General features: G+C 42.0%; 1 protein-coding gene and 1 pseudogene across 3 annotated transcripts in view; one reads left to right on the forward strand and one right to left on the reverse strand.

Moving 5' to 3' along the window:
• The window catches only part of C9H12orf42 (chromosome 9 C12orf42 homolog), a 228,958-nt gene that overhangs the window by 198,083 nt on the left and 17,777 nt on the right, over nt 1–13,098 (reverse strand). The window lies entirely within an intron of this gene.
• On the forward strand, nt 3,014–4,762 carry LOC100415387 (glutaryl-CoA dehydrogenase, mitochondrial-like; annotated as a pseudogene).

Below are 13,098 nucleotides of genomic sequence, written 5' to 3' on the forward strand. Positions count from 1 at the left end.
CGAGTGTCTCTCTTAAAAGTTACATAAAATTATTCATTGCCCACTTACAATTAGATACAATTGCCCATTAAAATCCCCCACTCCCTCCAGGTAGAAGGGTTATGACTTAAGGAATCTATGACACTCCTGGATTGGGTAAAACAAAGATATACTCATACAAACAAATAAGCTAATAAGAGAGGCAGCAAAAAAGAATTGGGAAGCCAGAGAAATTCACATGATGAAGATACCTGGCATTTAGCCAAAAGTGAAAACTGTAAATATTAATCAGATGAGAATCAGTGTCACTTTACAGCAAGAATGTTCTGTAATTAAAAGAGTGGGTATTGTGTTGTGCATGTTAGCACAATTGCCACCAAAAATATTGGATGCCAGGGGCTCCCGAGTACTGGAAAGGGAATAGATTCCTAAGGATGCCGCTTAGCGAAAATTTGCTAAATATCAACTGTGTATGTCAAATTCAAATGATACTGCAAAGTAAAGGAAGAAGAAATATCAGGGTTTTAAAATTGTGTTCCTGTCTTTAAAAGACAGGAAAAGAAACCTTCCTTGGACATCTGTTATTTGCTAGGCGCTTTCCAGACATTATGCCTTTGAATACCTACCTCAATTTTGCAGAAAATGTATCATTAGAATCACATTTCAAAAATGTAGCTGTTCCAAAGTTGGCTTTGTCATCCAAGGTGTGGCTGTGGTTGAGCATGTCTGAAGTGGAGCAGACGTGACATGTTCCTGAAGTTGATAAAAGTCACAAGATTGTAAGACTTCAATGCTTCCTGGATCATCCCTGTGGGCCGATGGGCCTTGGAGTGGATGAAAGGGCAGGGAGGGAGATACCAATGCTCTCATGTGGGTAAATCAGCAGTAAATCTACTCAGTAGTCAGGCACAGGAGGTATGGGCAACATAGTGGGAGTGTCAAAAAAAAGGGAGGATAATTGAAGATCAGAGTAGCAATGGTTGGAAGAGGAGACAAAAGCATGCTGTTCCCTTTCTTTCCTCTGTTGCTAGACATGGGGATGAGAGAGGATGAACAGCCTCCACTACTGAAGGGGGCAAAATGGTAAATACTCCCACCATGGATTTCAATTCTCAATGTTATGTTAGTGAGCGCAGAGTTGGGAAAAGATGTGCACAGTCAGCTCTGACGATCCAGTGCCAGCTAGCTCCAACACACTACTGCCCTTTCCCATGTCATATTTTCCTGTCTCTTCTTCCCACCTGTTCTTGCTCAAAGATAAAGCTGTTAAGTTGTGCTGTGTACATTGTGCAACACTAGTGTTGCCATTTTCATCTCAGCCATCGTTGTTATATGTAATTTAATACGGTAACTTTCCTCTAGAAAAGCATGTAGAGCAAAGGAGGCCTTTTCCTAAATTGCACAAAAGCACCATTTGAGTTGGTTTTCATGCTGCTCGGAGACCACATACTGGAAGTCACAAGCCAGACTCAGCCCACAGGCATCTTCTCTTTAACTCACATTGAGTTTTTAAAAAGACTTTTTTTTTTTTAAACTAACTTGCCAACATTTAAAAATCAGCAGACCAAAATCCAAATTACTAAATTATCCTGGAGAAATCAAAGGAAGCTGCACTATGCTGAAATCAATAACATAAGGAAAGTACCCACGCCTAGATCAAGGTAGGCATTTAAAAGGTATCAGGATCCTTCAGCCCATTCTGGCTAATGTTCTGTACTCACCTTTTTTATCATGTTATCCTGGAAGCCAGGTCATCTGGACTCCTTCTTTCTGTGACTCCTCCCTTATCTTCTGTCAGTTTCTAGAATAACCTTTGCACCTCAGGGCTTTGCACTTGCCCATCTTCTTCCTGAAACACTGCGCCCTCCACCCCCTTCACTGGTCCAACTTCCACTCATCCTTCCATTTGGTTCAGCCATCATCTCCACCATCAGCTTTCAACAAGACTCCCAGATACTTCCAACTCATGCCATGCTCCATGGAGCAGCCAGTGATCTTTTGAAAACATAAAGCGGATCATAGCACAGCACAATTGTAATAAAATGCAAGCTCCTTCTGCTGGCCCTTATGAATGATGTGGTTTAGACACTCTCCCCATCCCTCAATCACACTGTTTCTCCCTGTTTCCTTTACAAACACACCTCACATGTGCTGGCCTTTGCTCTTGCCACTCCCTTTGCAGGAACACTCTTTCCCAGTCTTTTTAGAAGCTACAGAATGGCAACATTCAGATCCTAGCACAAACAACTGCACATCCTCAGAGAAGCCTTTTCTACCCACCCATGTAAAACAGCAGCCCTCCCCGCTACCAGCCTCACTTCAGTGACTCTCCATCGCATCCCGTGATTACATTTCCTAGACATTCTCCCAGACCTCCAAGTCAGACTTCCAAGTGGTGGGGCCTGTCAATCTTTCCTTTTATTAAGCTACCCCGGGGGATCCTGATATGCAACCAATTTAGGAACCCCAAGTCTGTGGTATAATGGGCAAAGAAAGAATAACAGGCATGTTGAGCTGGGCTGTGGCTCATGGCGAGTGTTTTGTTCCTCATGAGTTTTGAAAGTTCACTATTACAGCAATACAGGATACTACAAACCCACTGTAATTTTGCAGCAATAAATTACTGTCATTTCCTTGCTTGTTTGTCAATGCCACCTAAAACCTCAATCAACAAAACTGTGGAGAATCTGTTAGAAACAGAGCCAAAATTCCTCCAACTTCTCTGTAGAATAATTATGATCATACTAGCGAGAGGACCAAGTAAAGAATGGACGGCTAGAGGACTTGACAAATTAATAGGTAGAAGGAATACAGACACATTTTTTTAAGCCAGGAATATGTGGGTGCTTACATACAAATCTTTGAGAAAACACTCACTGTCACCAAGAATTTTAAGATTAAAATATTTGGTGAACTGGGGGGTACCAGATCAGGAGGGTGCAGGGACCAGGGCCATGGCTGGGAGCAGCTCCATTGTGCTGCCCCAGCTCCTCCAGGTCACAGTCCTCACTCTGCCCCCTCTCGTGCTGCTCACATGGCCCTGAGAGGCGTCTCTGTAGGGCTACTGAGCCTGCAGGCCCAGCCTGCACGTTCTGCATAGGTGGGTCTCAAGACCGAGAAAGGTGGGAGGACTCAGAGCTGACCAGCCAAGTATAAGGACTTTGGTCATGCTGTGCATCTGCAGCCCCTGACCAACTGTCTATCTGCCCCATGTGAACTCTGTCCAAGAATCCAAGGGCTGCCTGAGCAGGATGACACAGAGGCACTGAGGCACCTCATATACCAAGTGTAACTAGCAGGACTCGCTGGTGCTACAGGAACAGACGAGGGCAGATGAAATCCTCATCAAGGACACCTTCCACACCTACTGCCAGCAGCGACTCATGCCTGGCATCCTGCTGGCCAATCGCATTGAAGTTTTTCATAGGGAGGAGCATATTGCAGTTGCAGGATCTGGGTGTACTGGGCCTCACCATCAAAGGATATGGCTGTACTGGGGTCTCTTCTGTGGCCTATGCGCTTATCTGAAAGCTGGAGTGGGTGGACAGTGGCTACAGGTTGGCAATGAGTGTCTAGCTCTCCCTTGTTATAAACCCTATCTACACCTACCTCCGTGAAGAGCAGTGGCAGAAGTATTAGGTTGGTGCAGAAGTAATTGCGCTTTTTGCCATTACTTTTAATGACAAAAACTGCTATTATTTCTGCACCAACCTACACCTGCCTCCTGCTGGCCCACGGGGAGCTCCTGTGCTACTTCAGGCTCACAGAGCCCAACTGCAGCAGTGACTCCAGCCACATGGAGACCAGAACCTGCCATAACCCCTGGAATAACTGCAGCAGTGACCCCAGCCACATGGAGACCAGAACCTGCCATAACCCCTGGAATAAGAGCTATACCCTCCATGGGACCACCCTGATCTAATGGGACCTGAATAACCACCAGGATCCAATGAGACCTGGGTCACCACCGCGCCTACGGCCAACCTGTTTGTAGTGTGGGCTTGAAGATGGCCACCTTTGGGGCTTCCTGTTAGAGAAGGAGATGTGGGGTCTCTTGGCCTCCAAGATCAAGGGCAAGTTCTCCCTGCAGGCCTCCATCACAGGCATGAGCACTGTGGACAGCATGGAAGTGAGGATGTGCTGCCCAATGCAGGCAGCCTGGAGGGTCCCTTTGGTTCCCTAAACAATGTCAGGTCTGGTATCATGTGGGGTGTGCTTGGAGCTGCTGAGTCCTATCTACTCTCAGCCAGGCATACACCCTGCACAGGCTCCAGTTTGGCGTTTTGTTGATCAGACACCAGCTGCTTCAGAAGTTGGTGGACACGCTTACTGAGGTCACACTGGGCCTTCATGCCTGTCTGCAGCATGGCCACTTGAAGAATCAGTGCAAGGCGGCCCCAGGATGGGTCTCTCTGGCAAAGAGGAGTAACTGTGGAAAGGCCTGCCAGGCCCAAGACATGCTGGGGGCATTGGAGTTTCTGATGACTATCACACGGTCCAGCACATCAGGAACCCGGAGGCCATGAAATCCTGTGCACATGACATGTGCACCCCGATCCTGGGAAGAGCTGTCATAGGAATCCAGGCATTCATGGCTGGCAAGTGAGCCCATGCAGACAGGGGCCCAAAACTCTCAAGTCCCTTCCCAGAGACAGGCCTGGCTGGATTCTGAGCTTAGAAAGGATGGAGTGGGAAGTGAGAGACACTGATTTTAAAATATCAAAATTTCCCTACTGAAGTTGTTTAGATGTGTTCCTTAAAAAGAAGGTGGAATTCTCTGTAGTCTTTCCCAATCCACTTTTAACCATGCAATAGAACAGACTGCATTTATCTTGGAATAGAAACTTTTCTTGAGAGGAGTGTGACATTGAATCAACTTCCTTGAGACCACCTTGGTCTCTGCCTAAACCCCCCTTACACCAAGAGTTCACGGTGCACCCTCCGACCCTCCCATCTTGGGGGAGTGCCTTATGCTGGGCGTTGATGCAGAATAAGAGAGGAAAATAAAGAGGCTACACGTCTGACCCCACAATGTTGGGCTGCATTTACTGGTAACCACCTGAGAAGCAGTTTCAGCCACAGAAGAAACTAACACATCTCGTGCCCTGAGTCACTGGGACGTTGTAGGGACCACATTTACTGGTAACCACCTGAGAAGTAGTTTCAGTTCGTTCAGGAGGAACGAACACATCTGAGTGCTGTGAGTCACTGGGACATGGTAGTCTAGTCCATGTTTGAGTCTTAGACTCTGCTGTAATAAATAAACCCAGGTTAGCACTGCCCAGACCCTGGGGGGTATATACCAGGGATGCAGGGCTCAGGGCTGTGGACAGAGAAGACAGTTTCTGAACAGCAGAGGTGCAGGGGATTTTGTTCTTTCTGTCACCACACAGCTGATCACGCAATGATGGGAAATGACAGTGGTCTGGCTTCTCTGCTTGGACATACCATATTACAGCGGGTCACAAATGAGATGGCAAGAGCACCATGGGCTTTGCAGGGACTGTGGCCTTATGGGGTGGGGCAGGCTGCCTGGTTTCTCTTCACATTTACTCTCAGCTGGGCCATCCCTGAGTTTGCTCAGATGAATGAGTTTGCTCAGGCGGGATACCTCAGGCTGGATGCACAGGTTTTCGTATACAGTCTCCATGCTGTGGCCAACTTGTTTGAGATCTGTTTCCAAATGGCTGATCTTTGCCACTTTCTGAGTGAATCCCTGGAGCTTTTCCTGGATATGATCTTGTTGTGGTCATTATAAAGCTGATAGATCCTTTCCTCTAACTGCTCTGTCAGATCTGAACCCTTTTAAAGAATAAGACACATTCTTGGAAAATCAAACAAGAGGCATCACAAGCCATTTATTCTAAGTGGATCTCAAATTTCTACAATTTATCTTATAAAATGCTAAAACAAACACCCCCTCCCAAAAAAAAAAAAAAAAGAAAAACAAACCCGGTGCAGAGTGCAGTGACTAGCGGGGGTTAAACTTTTTTAAGAAGTAAAAACATACAAAGCCATTTGCCAAACAGTGATGTTTTGGTCAATATCAGATTGTATATGCAGAGGATCCCGTAATATTATAATATAATATTATAATTTTACTGCACCTTTTCTTTGTTTAGATATGTTTAGTTATACAAATACCATTGTGTTACAATTGCCTATAGTATTCAGTATAGTAACATGCTATGCAGCTTTGTAGCCTAGGAGCAATAGGCTGTACCATCTAGGTTTGTGTAAGTACACTCTATGATGTTCAGACAATGATAAAATTGCCTAATTCCACATTTCTCAGAAATATTCCCATTGTAAAGTAATACATGATTTTATACAGTATAAATTCAACTAGGTTAGAAAGAAAGTACATAAAACAGAGGCTAGAGAGGCATACAGCAAAGTGGTTTCTGGATGACGTGCCAAATAAGTGTTTTTACATCTTTTTTATTGCATTATGCATTTATCTACTTTCTAAATTTTCTATGATATACCAGGGTATGTACCAATAGGGCTTGGTCAGAGGGGCATAAAAGTAGAAAATAGGTCAGGCAAAGGGGGTTATGCCTGTAATCTTAGTGCTTTGGGAAGCCAAGGCAGGAGGATGGCTGAGGCTGGGAGTTCAAGACCAGCCCGAGCAACATAATAATACCTCATCTCTATAAACAAATTGTTTTTTAATGTGTGGGTTATGGGGGCACATACCTGTAGCTCCAAGCTTCTTAGGAGGCTGCAGTGGGAGAATCTCTTGAGTCCAGGAGTTTGAAGCTGCAGTGAGCTATAATTGCACTACTGTACCCAGCCTGGGATACACAGTAAGACCCTGTCTCCAAAAAACTGGTAGGGTGGGGGCAGGTAATAAAGTCAACCTGTCATCAACACACATGGAATCAGCAAGCTGTTCCACTCACAAGATTCATTGTATTTGAAGAGGCATCTGGCACAACCATTAATTTAAGACCTGAACATAACATCAGTCATTGCAAGACATAAGCTCCTGGCATGTTGAAGATCCCCAGCACTCCCATCAGAGAACATGTGATGACTTCCGGAGGGCACAGATGTGACAATGAAAGCTGTGCCTCAACCCCCACTACTGTCACTCTTGGTGCCTGTGTGAATTGGATGCAGGGGGACCTGGGCCCTCAGCCTGGCCCTCTAACTTGAGCAAATCATTCATTTCCAAACCCTATCTATAAAATGAGTCCAAGCTCTTCTTTGCAGGATTGTTGGAACGGTGAATTGAGATACAGATGGTCCCAACTTACTATGGTTTGATTTATAATTTTTCAACTCTATAATGAGTTTACTAGGGTATAAAATATGTTTGCAATTTATGAAACAAAAAAGTTTAAAACATTTAATGATTGTGAAAGTATAAAAACAAGGAAAAGAATAGAAGGTGGCCATAAGATCAGCAAAGTTTAATAAATTTTGTGAGTGGAAGAATTATTTTTCTGCCAAAACAAACATGGGAACCATAGAGAAATTATTTCCCAGAAGCTTTATAAGATTTTGAGTTTGTCGTATCAACATTTAAGTCATTGGAGATGTCATTTTCATGGTGTGTTTCCAATTTTTTATTTTTATTTTTTAGACAGAGTCTTACTCTGTCGCCCGGGCTGGAGTGCAATGGCACAATCTCAGCTCACTGCAAACTCTGCCTCCCGTGTTCAGGCAATTCTCTGCCTCAGCCTCCCAAGTAACCAGGATTACAGGCACCCGCCACCATGCTCAGCTAATTTTTGTATTTTTAGTAGAGACAGGGTTTCGCCATGTTGGCCAGGCTGGTCTTGAACTCCTAACCTCATGATCCACCTGTCTTGGCCCCCCAGAGAGCTTGGATTATAGGCATGAGCCATCAGGCCAGCTGGTATGCTTTCAAATTTAACATTTAAATCAGAAAAAAAAAAAGTCCCAAGCCAAATTTGAACACCCATAATGAATAACTAGAAATGCAATTCAGTCAATATGTGACTGACAGTATTGCAATTGTCCATACTATGGCTAAGAAGAAATGTCATCCCTCTCTGAAATGTCCCCATTTCCCCATTGAGACATGATCTATCCTAGCACCATTTATTTATTTGCTGGAAATTGCAGTTACTTACACATATCTGTGACCTACCCTACAAGTTCTTTTGAGCCATATAATATAGAAAGGAGACAGAAACACTTGGTTTCAAGTCCTGGCTCAGTCACCTGCCAACTGTGTGACCTTGTGCAAATTATTTGATCTTTCTAAATGTCAGTTTCATCATCTGTAAAAAGGTTATAATCTTGTAAGAACTAATGATGATAGCTATTTATAAATGCTTATAATCCAGGTAGGTACTAAGTATTTGAAGTGTTTGACATGTAAAAATTTTATCTCTCACAAGAACTCTTTGAGGTAGCTACTATTATTTTCTCTGTTTTACACAAGAGGCAAACTGAGATCTTGCTCAAGGTGTGCAGCTAATAGGTGATGGAGGTGGTGTTCAAACCTAGCCCATCTGATGCCAAAATGAAATAATGCTTGTAAAGTATTCAGTATAGCAGCTTTGTGAGTAGAGACAACGTTTCATAATGAGGGTTTCCTCATACTCCTACTCATCTGTCCCATTCAGCAGGTATTGGACCTAAATCACCTTGTGCTTCAATGATGCAATATTTCTTACTGAAGCATTAGGAAAAAATACAAGTATAAGAATGTCAAGTGTCTCGCTCCTTCTAAATTCATCATTATCCAATTGAGAGCCTCAAGAAGAATCATTTCCTAAAAGTTCTCCAAATCTGCCATTTTCAAAGGAAAAAAATAAATAAATCTCAGCCCCTGAGCCAAGCATGAGCACCTACAGACAGCTTCGGAAATGCAATTTAAACAACAACCAAAAAAAGCACCCTTGGGTAAAGTACAGATGATACTGCCGAAGAAAAGAAAATCATAAATGAAGCAAACTTAAGCTTAAATGAATTTAACATCGATTCTAAGAAGAGCAGGTACTAGGTACTGCACATGGCTATGCTGACCCTAGACCAACTCTCATTTTATTCTGAGTTCTCGTTTTGAGCAATACAAAATAGCTAGGTTTCAGAGATCATTTCTATATGGCTATTTGTATATATTCTGGCCAACAAACATAGAAATAGTTATTACATGCATGGGAAGAAAAGAGAAAATCTGCTTAACATCACCAATGATCAGAGAAATACAAATCAAAACCACAGTGCAATGCCACCTTACTCCTGCAAGAATGGCCATAACCAAAAAAATTAAAAAATAACAGATGTTGGCAGGGATGCCGTGAAAAGGGAACACTTCTACAATGCTGGTGGGAACGTAAACTAGTACAACCACTATGGAAAACAGTGTGGAGATCCTTAAAGAACTAAAAGTAGAACTACCATTTGGTCCAGCAATTCCTACTACTGTGTATCTACCCAGAGGAAAAGGGAAGTCACTATATGAAAAATATATTTGTATATGCATGTTTATAGGACCATAATTTGCAATTGGAAAAATGTGGAACCAGCCCCAATGCCTATCAATCAATGAGTGGATAAAGAAATTGTGAGATATATATATATATATACATATATGTGTGTGTGTGTGTGTGTGTGTGTGTGTATACCATGGACTACTACTCAGTCTTAAAAAGGAACAAATTAATGGCATTCACAGCAGCCTAGATGGAACTGGAGACTATTACTCTAAGTGAAGTAACTCAGGAATAGAAAACAAAAATCAAATGTCACTCATAATTGGGAGCTCAGCTATGATAGGATACAAAAACATAAGAATGATACAATGGACTTTGGGGACTTGGGGGAAAGTGTGGAAGGGGATGAGGGATAAGAGACTACAAATTGGGTGCACCAAAATCTCACAAATCACCACTAAAGAACTTACTCATAACCAAATACCACCTGTTCCCCCCCAAAACTTACAGAAATAAAAAATCAAAAAATAAAAATAAAGAAGGTGAAAAATGTTTCTAATTCCTGTTTCAGACTTAGACCCTTAGACATTCTGAAACTAGGGAGTTCTGCCATGGAGATATAAGTTTCTTTAAATCTCCCTAAAACTATCATTTCATTTGTACTCAGCGATAAAATTACAGAATCACACTGTCATACTGTGCTCTTTTCCTTTGTGGTATGGGTTAGAGAGAGACCAGATCATAGATATTTCAGAACATGAAACTTCAATGGGAAATTGATCATCTTTAGCCCCTTCTTTAATGGCTGCAATTTCGTTCTTCACCCATCCTTAATCCCAGTTGCACATGCTGCAATCTTCTTTTTCATTCTGACCATGCATATCACGTCCAGCTCCATCACCTACTAAGAGACTGCACTTTGTCAAGTGTTCCCAAATTAGTCAGTGGGAGACATTGTGTGACCACATCAGAAAGTTGTGGGAGGCTCCCATTCCAGCCTCTTGTCATGAAGCCGGTAGACAGGGTTCATTCTAACTCTCAAGAGGCATGCAGGTGAAACTCTGGCTTTTTAAAACCTCCAAGAAAAAACGGAAGAGAAGATGGGACACTTTGGAGAAGAGAAGAGAATTTCATTTGCCCAGGATGCTGGTCTCTCCAAACTCACCAAGTTGTATGCATTAAATATACACAGCATTTTGTATGTAATTATATGTCCGTAAAGTGATTTTTTTTAAAGTGCTAAGCTCATGATTTTATATTAGATTCCAGTGGTATTTGGGAAGTCCAAGTAAAAGAGAACCAAAACAAATCATATACTTTTTATATATTTGATAAAATTGCATTTATATTTAATATAACATATATAGTATACTTTTATATAATTTATAATTATAGCATAAAATACATGTTATATATAATACATGCATATGTATAACACATCTACTCACATGAAATTGGGGTATAAAAATGTTCTTGCACTATAAAAACACTCTTTAATCTTCTCTTGGGGGCATAAGGTATGCCAAATGGCCTACTCCTTTGCTCAACTCCCCTTCTCCCCCTCTCCCTCCCAATCTCTAACTCTGTACTCTCTAGAAGCATAAAGAAATGCATTCAATTACTCAAAAGAGCCTTTGGCTTGTTAGTACATTTTGAAAAAGTAAAGTAGAAGCAGGCCCAGGTAGAGACACACTCCCTGGCCTCCAAGTTGACTAATAATGGCACATCTCTGATAAGATAGTAATTTGATCCCTCTTCAAACTGCTATTCTTTAAATATTTAAAATTTTCACACTTATTTAAATTTACATAAAATTTCTGAATATATCAATGTAATTTTGCCTTTTTTTTTTTGAAGTGTTAGGCATGGTAAGAAAAGGACACAAGCAGGACAGCCCTTTCTTCACTCCTATGTGTTGGAAGTTACACTCTTCTCAAATGTGCTTTAATTGACTAAAACAGAAGCCCTGCAGGTAATCTGATCCACTCTCCTTAGATGGCAGTTGGGGAAATAAGAAAGCTAATATTTGAGATTGTTCCTTGGGAGTCTTGGTCCCTTCCTAAATAGAATAGGCATATTTTTATTCCTGTCACTGTCCTACTCTCCTGAGAACTTCTGGTAAATTAAATTCTCACCATCTCATTACATTTCCAGTGATATCTTGGTTTCTTTTAAGGAAATATGGAAAATGGTCCATGTGTCCAGAAAGACAACTATCACATGTTCTCACTCATATGTGGGAGCTAAAAACATTGATCTCATGGAGGTGGACAGTAGCATGATAGTTACCAGAGGCTGGGAAGGGTATGGGGGTTTGGGGGGTAAAAATAAATAGAGATTAGTTAATAGGTACAAATGTACTGTTAGAAGGAATAAGTTCTCATTGGACAGCAGAGGAAGATGACTACAATTAGTAACAATGTACTGTGTATTTCAAAATAGCTAGAAGAGAGATTGAAATGTTTCTGACACAGAAATAACTACTCGATGTGAGAGAAACCCTAAATACCCTGATAAATCATTACACATTCTATGCATGTAATAAGATATCACATGTACCGAAAAAATGTACAGAAATTATATATCAATTCTTTTAAACAAAAAGAACATGACTCATGTTGCATGCCCTTCAGTGAGACTTTGAGAATTCCTAAGGATTCCTATTGTTGGGGTTAGAGGGGAAATTGATCCTTAAGAAGATAGCAGGCTGGATGTGGTGGCTGACGCCCATAATCTCAATTCTTTGGGAGGCCAAGGCAGGTTGATCACTTGAGGTCAGGAATTCAGGCCAGCCTGGCCAATATGGTGAAACCTTGTCTCAACTAAAAATATAAGAATTAGCCAGGCATGGTGGCAGGTGCCTGTAATCCCAGCTACCCTGGGGGCTGAGGCAGGAGAATCACTAGAATCCAGGAGGCGGAGGCTACAGTGAGCTGAGATGGTACCACTGTACTCCAGCCTGGGCGACAGAGTGAGACTCTCTCTCAATAAAAAAAGAGAAGATAGCAGACACCCCTCCTCTGCCTGCCCAGCATTCCACTGCTCCTCCTTCAGGTAAAAAATCTTGCTGATATTCCCTTAGAGAAAAGTTCCTCCATCAGTGTCAGTTCCTGTGGCTCCAACGAAGCAGGTGTTACAGAGCTGGCACTGTAACTGGTTCAAAGAAGGACCTCTGACCCCAGCCAGGAAAAAGAGAGTCAGAAAGTTTGCAGGAACCCTAGGGAAAAAGAACTCTCTGTAGGATTTGTTGGTAGAAAGAAAACTATAGCTCTATTTGGCCATTTTTGCCATAATATGGAAAGAGAATGGAGCCACAGGAAATGAAGCAGAGCTAAGAGAAAAGAAAAATATTCTTAAGAACATGATTTCACAGTTGGTCCAACCATGTCTAAAGCCAGATATATCCCCGGATTTTAGTTCTGCGAACAAATACTAACCCCTTTGTTTAAGTCTATCTGAGTAGGATTTTCTGTCCCTTACAAATGAAAAATTCCTGATTAATAAAACCAAACTTTATGATCAGCCTTCCCCTCAACCAAAAAAAAGAAAGAGCTTTCACTCTAAGATTAGAAAATGGGGTCTTTCTCTGAGGATGGGTTATAGTCTATCTCTGGATCTAGGGGACTCCAATTGGAGAAGAAAACTAAGACTGAGAATCAAACCCCACTTGAACTAGATTTATTTAGCAGAAAAAGTATTCAAT

The sequence above is a fragment of the Callithrix jacchus genome, chromosome 9 (genome assembly GCF_049354715.1).
Source record: "Callithrix jacchus isolate 240 chromosome 9, calJac240_pri, whole genome shotgun sequence".
Taxonomy (NCBI): domain Eukaryota; kingdom Metazoa; phylum Chordata; class Mammalia; order Primates; family Cebidae; genus Callithrix; species Callithrix jacchus.